General features: G+C 44.2%; 1 protein-coding gene across 3 annotated transcripts in view; it reads right to left on the reverse strand.

The window, feature by feature from the left end:
* Positions 1-3142, reverse strand: part of BCL9 (BCL9 transcription coactivator) — an 86472-nt gene extending 83330 nt beyond the window's left edge. For 2 of the 3 annotated variants that reach the window (XM_017515212.2, XM_017515207.2), the window contains exon 1: positions 2824-3141. The gene's annotated coding sequence lies outside the window, so the exon portion shown is untranslated. Of the gene's footprint in view, positions 1-2823 lie in introns of all 3 variants that reach the window. The other variant, XM_017515211.2, reaches the window with a different exon arrangement.
* Positions 3143-11894: the final 8752 nt, after the last annotated feature.

Below are 11894 nucleotides of genomic sequence, written 5' to 3' on the forward strand. Positions count from 1 at the left end.
CTCACTGCAAGAGGGAAGCTACTTCATAGCGCACGTGTAGAGGATTAGCAGATATTGTGTGGTGTTCTGTGTGCTGGGAAAAAGACAGAGTGAAGGAAGGGGAGAGAGGGGAAGAGAATGTTCTGCTTTTTGGAGTTGCTGAGCTCTGTGTGAATAGGAATGCCACCAGTGGAAAGGAGGTTGGCTGGGCCTAGAAGAGCTCAGCCACAAAGAGAAAGAGAATAGTTAGCTTTTGTCTCGTGACACACTTTGAGTCAATAACTTATGCAACTCCATGCAGCCCGTCATAATACCTGCATCCTGTTCAATATGTGTTATCAGTATCATGATTACCTATTTGTGTGACCATGTGGTTAATGCCGATCACACCGACGAGACTGTAAGCTCCCTGAGGGCAGTGGTATATCCGCCTTTCTCTTTCCTACATCCTCGGTGCCCAGCATTTGCCTGCTGTAAAGACCCTCAAAATAGTAGTTGAATGAGCACATGAATACATGAATGAATTTGTGCAAATTCATGTTGTGGACCCATGTCTGCCATATTTATGCCGTTTTATAACATGAGCAGGGCAGAGCGTGCTGCTGTAACCCAGCACAGCAAGCAGAACTACAAAAGCCGTCTCTCTTTGGTTGGCCAAGGGCTAAAATGTGTAAAATCAAATGTGGATGTGAGGTCAGGAGAGCTGGTGTGAAGACCCTCAGGGTACTCTGAGCCCCAGGGTGCGGTCCAGATGCTGCCACAGCACTGATGAGCCCCTTTAGATCAGCTCCATGTCTCCTGGACCTTAACATCCTCAAATATAACATGATGAATAAGCCTTCTTTTTCCTTGCAGTCCTTAAATTCTAACATTTTAGGAAGATATCTGGACCCTGAAATCTTGTCAGAAACAAACCATGGTAAGATCTCTTCCTATAAAGTAAAAAACAATTAAGTTTTCATAGATATATAAAATACGGCTTTATTCCAATAAAATATTAAATGTAGGGGGAACTTCTTGCCAGACCCAGGCCAACCAATGGCTTTCCTTCAGCTTTTCCCATACTCAGAAGTCAGGCTGCCAGGCCTCTGTGAGAAGCACATAAATATTCTCAACCAGGGCTGGTCCTTCGATTCAATCTCCAGCTATCACGGGGAGTCAGTCTGATAAACATTTGCAGTTAGAATGGAAGGAGGCACAGCCTCCTAGACTTTTACAGATTTTTTTGGACAAGTAGCAGAGTCACAGAAAACCTAGAATTAGGTAAGAAAGCAGAATTCCCCCAGAGAATTCAGAGTGAGCGACAACTGAGAGCCTTTAAACAATCACTGTGTAAGAACAGAATAAAGGAAATCCACAATTCAAGAAAATAAACAGACATTTTTTTTCTTCAAAAAAATATTGAAGATGAATGTTAGGCAGTGATTTTAGCCCTCTAGTCCATCCCTCAAGATGTCACTTTAAAAAGCAAAAGGTTTTATCCACAAAACCACCAGCGAGTAAGCAACCTTTGCATTCTTAGCCTCATACACACACAGTAAGATATTTACTCTCTGATAAACAGCAATTGTAAATAAATCTCATTTAATCTCTAAAAGCCACAATAAAAATCTTTAACCTCCAAGGCAGAGTTTACAGATGTGTCTGCATGCCCTGCCAGCGCCAGAAAACACAAGGTCTTGAATACACTACGATACCAGGAGGCACCTTTTCTCGCTCAAGCATCTTACATTGACCTTCTTTAAAAAAATATATGTACGAGGAGGAGGAAAGGGGAAAACCCAACCCCTCCCACCCCATTCTCTGTACAAATCGGCCAATAAATCTAAGGAAAAGACACAAGAGAAAGGGACAGAAGCCAACAGGTGGAACAAGGCTTTTTGTTTCCTTAGAAATGCTCCGACACTTGATCTGTGCTCCCGGGTCTATTTGTCTCAGGGTGTCTTTAATGATGGTTTTATTACCCCGATGATGATGATCAAGAATAACGATAACACTTCTACTCTGTGATTTCACAGCATCTTTAGCTGACGATTTCTCGACGCGTTTCAGGCACAGTGATCTATTCTGTTTCCCTCAATCCCAGCGAGGCATACAGCATCCCTGATCACCTCCCTCGATTTTACAGGTGGGGAAACTGAGGCTTGGGGCACCCCTACAACTCTACAGTCTCTATGCCCAGAGGAATCCCTGAGACTGGAAAAGTTTCTGGATGGTCTGGCGGCAGAGTTCCCTTGCTCTGCCTTCGTGCCGGCCCCGCCGCTCCTCCTCGGAGTCTGGGCTCGGGTGCCACGGATCGGGGTGCCTCCCCTTCACGGCGAGGCGCGCCAGGGCAGTGTGCGGGACGTCCACGCGCACACGCAGACCCACGAGCACACTGGCACACACAAAGCTCGATGCAATCTCTGCAGTCGCCCGGCGGAGCCCCGGCCGGCCCTCGCTCAGCCTGAGGATGCAGCGCTCGCAGCCTGCGAGGCCTCCCCGGGCTCCAGGCTGGGCTTCCCGGAACGCAGGCTCTGCCCTCCTCTCCCTCTCTTTCAGGCTTCCCTCTCTCGCGCTCCCTCTCTCTCTCTCTCTTCCCTCCCACCCTCACACCCTCCTCCCACCCCTCTCCATCCACCCCTTCTCCCCCACCAACCCAGAGGCACAGATCGTGTTACTGGGGTTCCCTGGAAAGAGGGGCCATCCCCAGCCCTGGGCGCCTTGAAAGACTTCCAGGGGCAATGCAGGAGCTCCAATCGCGGGACCCCAGCGCTCCTCCAGAGCAGCGCAGGAATGAGACCCCCACTTCCAGGCACAGGCGAGCCAGCCTGCCACCGAAGAAGGAATTGTTAGGGCTCTTACCTTTTTTATGAGGAGAAATTCTGGAGAATCATTTCAGAAACTGAGGGGGGAAAGTGAATGAAGACAAAAAAGACCCTTTTCCTGCAATCCCTGGCCTCCTGGTATCAAGACACCAGGACAACATCAAAGCAACTTAGGGGGAACACTTTAGGGGCCTATTGTCTGCTCTGGTCTGATCTGTTTTTCTTCTGACTCCCCCTCTTGCTGCGGTGACACTTGGTACGGCCCAGGCATTCATGCCAAGTAGCTTTCACACATGGAAGCTTGTCTCAAGCAATTGCTGACAAGCCACAAACAAGACATTCTCCCTCCCTCCTCTGCGCCCCCCCACTCCTCCCCCTCCACCTTTTCCTCCTCCCCTCTCGTCTCCCCTCCTCTTTTCTTCTGAATGCAAACTAAAACTCTCCAGTGACAGGCAGGCTGGCAGGCTTGGCCTAGCTGCGCAGGCAGACACACACACACACACACACACACACACACACACACTCTCTCTCTCTCTCTCTCTCTCTCTCTCTCTCTCTCTCTCTCTCTCTCAGCTAGTTGCTGCTGCACTGGTGGAGTTAAGAGACAGGAAAAAGCCCAGGCTGAGTTGGGGGCAGGGAGAAAAAGAGGGAGAGCCAGAGCAGACAGCCGCCTCCTGTGTCCTAGTAAAATGGCAGAAGAGAGGTGAGCCCTTCGGAACAGCGGTGGCCACACACGTGTGCACACACACAGACTCAGGCCATCCGGGCACCAGGAAGACTGAAATAAATGAGCCGACAAAGGAAAAAGCAAAGTCCCATCAGCTCGCGATTGGGGGAGTAGGGAGATAAGAGGGTGGGTGGCCCCAGGACTGGGTTTCTGCTGAGTATTTAGGTGATTTTTCTTCTTTACAATAGAGAAAAATTGCTTTCCTAAGGATCTAGCCTTCTTTCACTGCATCATTGAGCATGGACTTGAGCTACCAGTTAACATAAAATCATGAAATGTGTAAATGTGTGAGTAAACTTAACTGTAGGACTGTAGGTTCAAGTTGTACCCAGGATATTTTTAAAGTGACGCTTTTTTTTTTTTTTTTTTTTTTTTTTTAGCAGAAACCCTAGAGAGCAGTAGCAAGGAGAGTAGTAACAAGTAGTGTAAACTAGGAGAGCTGTGAAGTGTGATGCTAAAGTTACTGATTGCCAAGCTGCTGCTGGAATTGATGGAGGGTGGACCTGGGAGTTGGAGGAGGGGAGGCTGAGTCTCTGCTGTTTTCTAGGAATAAGAGGGGAATGAGGTAGGATCATGAATATGGCAAGAAACAAGCAGGAATTTGATTGGTGTGGAGGGAGGAGGTGGGGGCTGTAAAGGAGTGGAGAGAAAGAGAAAAAGACAGAGAAATAACACTGCCTTTAAAAAAAAGAAGAAAAATGGAAGCCCAGAGAGATTGAAACTTGCAGAGTAAATGAGATGGTAAAAGAAGGCATAAAATGTGAGCAAAAAGGAGCACAAAGGATGTGCAAATGTGCAGATGGCCTGAGATCGGGAGGGCCAATTGAGACCAGGAAGAAGAATGACAGGGTGATTATATGACATTCGTATTTTTAGAAACTGTGGACTCACAGACCTAAGAAGGTCTCCTCTGCCTAGGCCGGAAGAGTTACCCCCGTACAACGGGATCTGAATGGAAGCTCAGCTCCTAACGGGTGCTAAATCAGATCTGTACTTTTTCATGAAGATTGTTTAGACTCTGTTCCTCAGAATCTTCCTCTACAAAATGGAAATTATGTGAACACACATCACTCATCCCTTCATAGGTGTGCAGTAAAGAATAAATTATGACTTCTTTCATATTAATACTAGCTAAATGACGTGTCACTACCTAAAACTCACATCAAAGACACAGTCTTGTTCCTGTTATTTTCCCCCTTAATTTGCCTCGCCATTATCCCTGATAAGCGGAACTGTCCGTGTCAACTCCCAGTGATAATGATGATGTGGTGATGATGATGATAAGAATTACTTTTTAATAATCACTTTTTAAAACTATTTACTTGATGCTTGGCATTTTCCCGAGTATTTAGACCATGAAGTAATATCCGTGAAGATCATTTCCATTTGCAGATGATAAAAAATGAGGCACAGAGAGGTTAAGCAGCTTGTATGAGGTTACACAGCAAGGGAGAGGTAGATCTGGAATCCAGCTGAGGTCTGTGTGATGTTAAAACCCCAGCATTTACCCAACCCATTATGCCTTCTAAACTGGAGTAGTCCAGGCACTCCAGGGCCCTTCAACTCCAGTCAGCCGTACAAGTACACTGCTTCTTTCTGTACCCGAGGGCTGGGTTTGGATCCTTTCATTTTGAGCCAAGAGAACTTCTGATCTCCCCTTAATAGGCTACTGACTCACCGTTCACTCCGAAGCGGTGGTGACTCACTATACCCAATGAGGCCTCCTAGGCAAGAATTGCATAAAGGGTCGACTTAACCTTCAATGACTGCACTATTTCAGATTGCCAGGCCATGGAGAAAGACAGCTAAGACCAGAAAAGCTTCCCGTTCTTAAGTATAAAAATTTTTTTAAATAAAAAAGCAAACTAAAAGGGTCCATAGGTATTAATGATCATGATGACAACAACTAACATTTATTAAGCATTTCCGTATATTAACCGCATACAGTGTAAACCATTAGTGTTTCTATTTTCTGGATGAAGGAGCTGAGGCGCAGAGGTGAAGGAACCTGTTAAGGTAATCCAGACTGGAAGCAGTGGCTGAGATACGGCCCCAGGCGGTCTGCCTTTGTAGAGACGGGATTGCCACCGCTAGGCTGTACTGCTAAGGCAGCAAAAAGACTTGTTCCAATTGTTAGAGTGAAAATCTAAACGCTCAATGAGAGAAAGAAGAGAAGCAATTCTGACCCTAACATTTCCACATGCATTTTAAACTCTCATGACATCTCCTCTAAGTAGCTAATGAAGAAGAAAGCATGTGCCCGGGTCCCAAAAAAACCTTTAATTTTCCATGTCCTCCACCGTCCCACGTGGCAGAGGCCAGGGAATGCCAGGCCTCCAGGCCAGAACATGTTGGTAGGAACACCAGGTCAAACTATCTTGCCTCTAGCACTGATGGCTTCCACCTGCCAACTCCAAAGAGAAAAAAGAAATTCCAAGTGGGTAAGTGAACAAGGTCAATGCATGAGCATTCTGAGTTTATCTTACAAGATATCTAAATGCTAAGCATGGAGTATAGATGAAAATGTACTAGATTCTTAGGCAGAAGACCTGGCATTCTAGTGCTGGTTCTGTACTCACTGGTGTGTGAACACGAGCCTTGCTCTCTGAACCTTATTTCCTCAGCTATAAAATAAGCTAACGACATTAGCTCTAAAACCTTTTCCAGTTCTGAAATGCTGTCCTGCAAATAGCTGTCTGGTTGATGAGGAAAAGACTAGAAGCCAAGGTGACCGATGAGATGTGTTTGGCACGTGTGTGCCAATGTGCTGGAGAGAGCAGTGGCATTGGGGGATGGAACAAGAAAGACCCTATCTGGGCTGTCCTGTCCTACCCAGAGATTACAACATACCTCTTCCAAAATGCCTTCTACATACTATCAATTCTTCACTGTATTTTGTTTCACTGCTAGAGTTCCCAGCAACTACAAATTCACTTGCATTATTAAGAATCTTTTAAACCTGTAAACACCTCTAGAAGGGATAAGGGAAGTCAGCCTTTCCTACTTTAGCTTGAATTATTTCATTAGCCTACTTTTCTGCAGATACCTAGAGTCTATCAACAGCCATTTAGAGTAGAGGGAGAAGAGGAAAAAAATAATAGAAGCAGATAGATAGTTTTGGCACTTAGAAGACTCTTTGGTGGGCGGGGCGCGGTGGCTCACACCTGTAATCCCAGCACTTTGGGAGGCCGAGGCGGGTGGATCACGAGGTCAAGAGATCAAGACCATTCTGGTCAACATGGTGAAACTCCGTCTCCACTAAAAATACAAAAATTAGCTGGGCATGGTGGCACGTGCCTTTAGTCCTAGCTACTCGGGAGGCTGAGGCAGGAGAATTGCTTGAACCCAGGAGGTGGAGGCTGTGGGGAGCTGAGATCGCGCCATTGCACTCCAGCCTGGGTAACAAGAGCAAAACTCCGTCTCAAAAAAAAAAAAAAGAAGACTCTTTGGTGTAAGGCAGGTCTGATTTGGGGGCTGTACAGGGCAGTAGAAAGAGAAGGGACACTAGGAAATGAGACAAGCTATAGGAGGTGAGGAGATGTGAAAAGCAAAGACTTTCAAAACTTCGATCTAGCCCAGCCCAGAATGAATTGAAGGAGCTTCACGATTTTCCACATTCCCTCTCCTTTTCCCTGCATCTGGCACAGGTTCATAGCGGATTCCTGTGGGTTCCCTATGGGACTTCAGGTTCATTCAAAACATGGGAGAAATGCTCAGATATCTAAACTTCCAACCTACAAACTAACCTTAAAAACTACAGCCCATTCACAATTTGATATCTACCTACATGTATATATTTAACGTGGAAAAGAATATGGGAGGAGGACAAATGAGAGACTTCTTCACCTTTCTGGAAAGGTGAATTGTCTGTGACATAAAGGAGAGAATCAAGCAGAAAATCAAGAAACAGATTTCATGATTTATCAAGATAAAGGAGCAATGTAGAGGCACGCAAGATTAGAACTCACCTCATCTGAAAATAGCTACCTCTTCCTAATAATAAGTGAAATAAATTATAGAAAAACGTGGCACTCCTCAATGATTAAAAGGCAAGGTAAAATTGCTGGATTTTGGAATGAAAGGATCCAGGTTCTGATATCAGTGTGCTTACAAGCCAAATGACCTTGGCCAAGTCTTTTAACTTTTCTGAGACAGTTTCTGATGAGTTATTACGTAAATGAGCTTTACAAGCAGCAAAGTGCTATACAAATTTTAGCTAGTAATATCTAATAATATCTAGAAAGAATAACAGCACTATGTGCTAAGCATGTGGCTTACGTGCATTACCTCATCGAATCCTTGCAACTCACCCTGTAAGGGGAATCTTACTATTGGGAGTACTACTAGCAGTGTTTATGTATTTGGTCTCTAGAGCCAGACTTTGAGTTACAGGCTCTGCTACTGAGTGACTTTGGACAAGTTACTCAATCTTTCTGAGCCTCAATTTCCTCATCTGTAAAGTGAGGATATTAACAGTACTTTCCCCATGGGATTATTCTGAGGATGAAATGAGATAATGATTGCGTGTGTCATAATTAGCACAATGCCCGGTACGCACAAAGTAATCAACAAATGTTAGATGTTATATTTGTTCTCATTTTACAGGCTTGCAGAGATTAAGTATTTTGTCCAAGGTCACACAGTTCATAACTATAAGGGCCTAAAACCTGGTTCTGTCTGACCCAAAGCTCCTGTTCTTTCAGCTGTTTTATATTGTCTATCTTGCTATGGATTTTTCTGACCCACAAATAATTGAAGGGACATCCTACTTATCATCATTCATTTCAGCCTTATTAAGTTCCCATTTGAACAGTTGGCCTGTAAGCAGACATTCAAGGAAAATATTTTCTATACAGGGCACCTTAGAGAAATGATGTTACTATTTAAAAATACTATTTGAGGCTGGGTGTGGTGGCTCACACCTGTAATCCCAGCACTTTGGAAGGTTGAGGTGGGAGGATTGCTTGATACCAGAAGTGTGAGACCACTATGACCAACATAATGAGACCCTGTCTCTTAAAAAATAATTAAAAATTATTACATCAGCTAAGTGTAGGAAGTTAAAAAAAATAAAAGGTCAAAAAATTTAAAAATGGAAAAAATAAAAATACTATTTGAAAAGTCCCCTCAAAGTGACCTACGGTAGAGTTCAAGCATCTCGGAAAAGTATGGTGACACATTCCTGATTTAGGGCTTAAAAATTATTCATTTAAATTTCATCTTTTTCTCTCTTCAGCTAAGCTTCAGGTCAATAAAGAGTATTAAGTGGAGCCGGGCGCAGTGGCTCATACCTGTAATCCCAGCACTTTGGGAGGCTGAGGTGGGCAGATCACAAGGTCAGGAGTTTGAGACCAGTCTGGCCAACATGGTGAAACCACGTCTCTACTAAAAATACAAAAATAAACCGGCCGTGGTGGCGTGCGCCTGTAATCCCAGCTACTTGGGAGGCTGAGGCAGGAGAATCACTTGAACCTGGGAGGCAGAGGTTGCAGTGAGCTGAGACCATGTCATTGCACTCCAGCCTGGGTGACAGAATGAGACTCTGTCTCAAAAAAAAAAAAAAAAAAAAAAAAAAAAAAAAAAAAAAAAAAAAAAAAAAAAAAAAAAAAAAAAAAGAGTATTAAATGATGGAAAGCTCCAGTATAGAAGAAAGAACAAGGCATCTGGGTAATCTACAAACTGTAATATGTTTTCCCCAAACTTTACGAGATGGGTGGAAAATAGAAAACTACAGTTTATAAAAGCAAAAGCATTTAAAGGAACATAACTTATAAATATGAGATTCCCATTACTGAACTCTGGTGAGAGGTGGCAGGTAAAAATAGACCATCATTGTAGTGAAGAATAGAAATTTCCCTATCCTTCAGAGTAAATGAACACAGCTTCTTTGTTCTTTTTAAGCAATACTAAATCAGAAAGATGAACTCACATGTGGGTGGGCTAACAGGATGACCATTTTGAATTGACCAACAGACTAAATGCCCAAGATATTAGCACATTTTTTTAAAGCATACATGTTTTTTTTTTTTTTTTCTGGACCACTTTAAAAAAAAACTCTAATTGTTGCAAAAGACCAAAGAAGGGTCCCGATTAACTGATAAAGGACAGTCAAAGAGAGTTGCTGGAGTTCGTATGCATTTGATTCACATTTGTAATTGTTATTTAAATGCATTAACTAATGATAAATTGGAGTTTGTGCATTTCATGAGAGATGTGGCACATATATATGTGAACACTCACACAGTGTCCTCTTGCAGAAAGATCAGCCAGGATTGTACCTCATTAGAACCCCAGATAAGAAAGTCCTAGAATGTCTTTAGTGAACATGGTATGTGTGTAATAATACAACTGACATTTCAGTAGGACAGAAAAGTCATTTTGTCCTGTCCCCAACTCCTTCTAATGAAGATGTGGAAAGGAGCTTCGAACACTCTGAAAAAGGCCTTAGGAATCTATATGAGCCAAGGCAAGGAAGGCCCAAAACCAGAACAAGCTGCATTTGCTGTGGGCTGTGTTTGTAACACCCCTTCCCTGAAATATGCTTCTGCCTGAAGCTTGCAGCTCATCAGAGCAGAAAGAGGCAGCCGAGCTACCAGTGGGAGCAACTGATTTTGGTAAACAATGGACCAACTTCTCCCCCAGGGAAGCCGATCAGAGGAGATGTAATAAGCTATGGAGAGAAACTCTCCAGCCATTCACAAAGACAGCCAGAAAGAGACTGCTTCTCCTGCTTGAACTTGACTGCTGCCGTGGTGTTGAACATGAGCTTAAGTTGGCCTTGGTTAACGTGCAGAGGGTTTCAGGTATGACCTGGGGCACTCAGCTGTTCTCAGGGCTGCTTAGATGCCTGCAGAGGCAACAGCTACCTAGGCCACTAGCCATGGCTAAGTAGATCCTCTGCCGAAACTAATCTTGAGTTCAGTTTGGACTGATTCTGAGAGGGCTATGTACAAAAGGATTTCTCACCAGCTGGGCTCCAGAGTTCGAATTGTTCTGCCCTCCAGAGCTGGACTGAGATAATTGCTCTGAAACGATTATAGTTGCATTCATAGTACATCTGGATCTGAGGTTGTGTGACCCCTGAAAACCCAAAATGGAAATAATGCAATTATCTGAGCTAAAGACAATTTAATAAAAAACAGTACTGAAGCCAGGAAAAGGAAATTTGTCTTTTATACCATGTCTTTTGCCTAACAATGGAATGTGTAGCTTTCATAAAGATGAAAGATACATGAAAGGCTGAATAGAAGGTAGTGTTTTTCATTTAGCTGAGTAAGTATTTGCTATTACCTGTTATGTGCAAAACACTGTGCTGGGAATGGGGACACCAAAATGAGGAAGACTTTTCCCTGTTCTAAAGGAGCATTTCATAAGAAAGATATGCACTAGTAACCATGACGTCAACAAGCCATCACAAAATAAATGAAGCCAGCAAGTATAACAGGCATTTGAAATGTTTGCACAACACAGTCCCTCCATTTTTGGAAAATAATCCCTAGATTACCTCGTCAGTTAAGCTTCTGCACCTCTGTTTATACTGCGTGACCAGCGTCTAGCTCTGTCTCTCAGGCTGGAGTACAATGGCGCCATCTCAGCTCACTGCAACCTCCGTCTCCGGGTTCAAGCGATTGTCCTGCCTCAGCCTCTGAGCAGTTGGGATTACAGGCATGGCTAATTTTTGTATTTTTAGTAAAGATGGGGTTTTACCGTGTTGACTAGGCTAGTCTCGAACTCCTGACCTCAGGTGATCCACCCAACTCGGCCTCCGTAAGTGCTGGGATTATAGGCGTGAGCCACCGTGCCTGGCCTTCTCCCAGAAATGTAAAAGTAGGGCTCATGGAAGCTAGTTGATTTGTATTAGTTATTGAACTGATAAAACTGCTGAGAAAAAAAAAAAGAAATAGACCTACTCAGAGAGATAAAGAATCCGCGTGGCCCAAGACAGAGAGAGAGAGAGAGACAGTGAGTGGGAGAGAATGAAGCCTGAAGCCCTGGGGGAGGTTTCCCGATTTTAGACTCGCTAAGATGTTCCCAGTTCTAAATAATTCCCCTCTTTTTCTTCCCCTACACTGGTTCTAATGGTTTCCTTTTGCTTGCACCAAGAGAATGAAAGGGAAGCTTGGTGGTTCAGCCCAACCCTTCCAGTTGCCAAGCACTGTTCTAGTTCTGGTTGGACAGCAGTAAATTGAACACACACAGAGTTTGAGGCTTCAGAGGGATTTTGGTACGGAGGGACATTCAGTGTTTAGTATATACCTTAAAGAAGTGCTGAGGCCGGGCGCGGTGGCTCACGCCTGTAATCCCAGTACTTTGGAAGGCCGAGGCGGGTGGATCACAAGGTCAAGAGATCGAGACCATCCTGGTCAACATGGTGAAACCCC

This window comes from Cebus imitator, unplaced genomic scaffold (assembly GCF_001604975.1).
Source record: "Cebus imitator isolate Cc_AM_T3 unplaced genomic scaffold, Cebus_imitator-1.0 Scaffold543, whole genome shotgun sequence".
NCBI classification, from domain to species: domain Eukaryota; kingdom Metazoa; phylum Chordata; class Mammalia; order Primates; family Cebidae; genus Cebus; species Cebus imitator.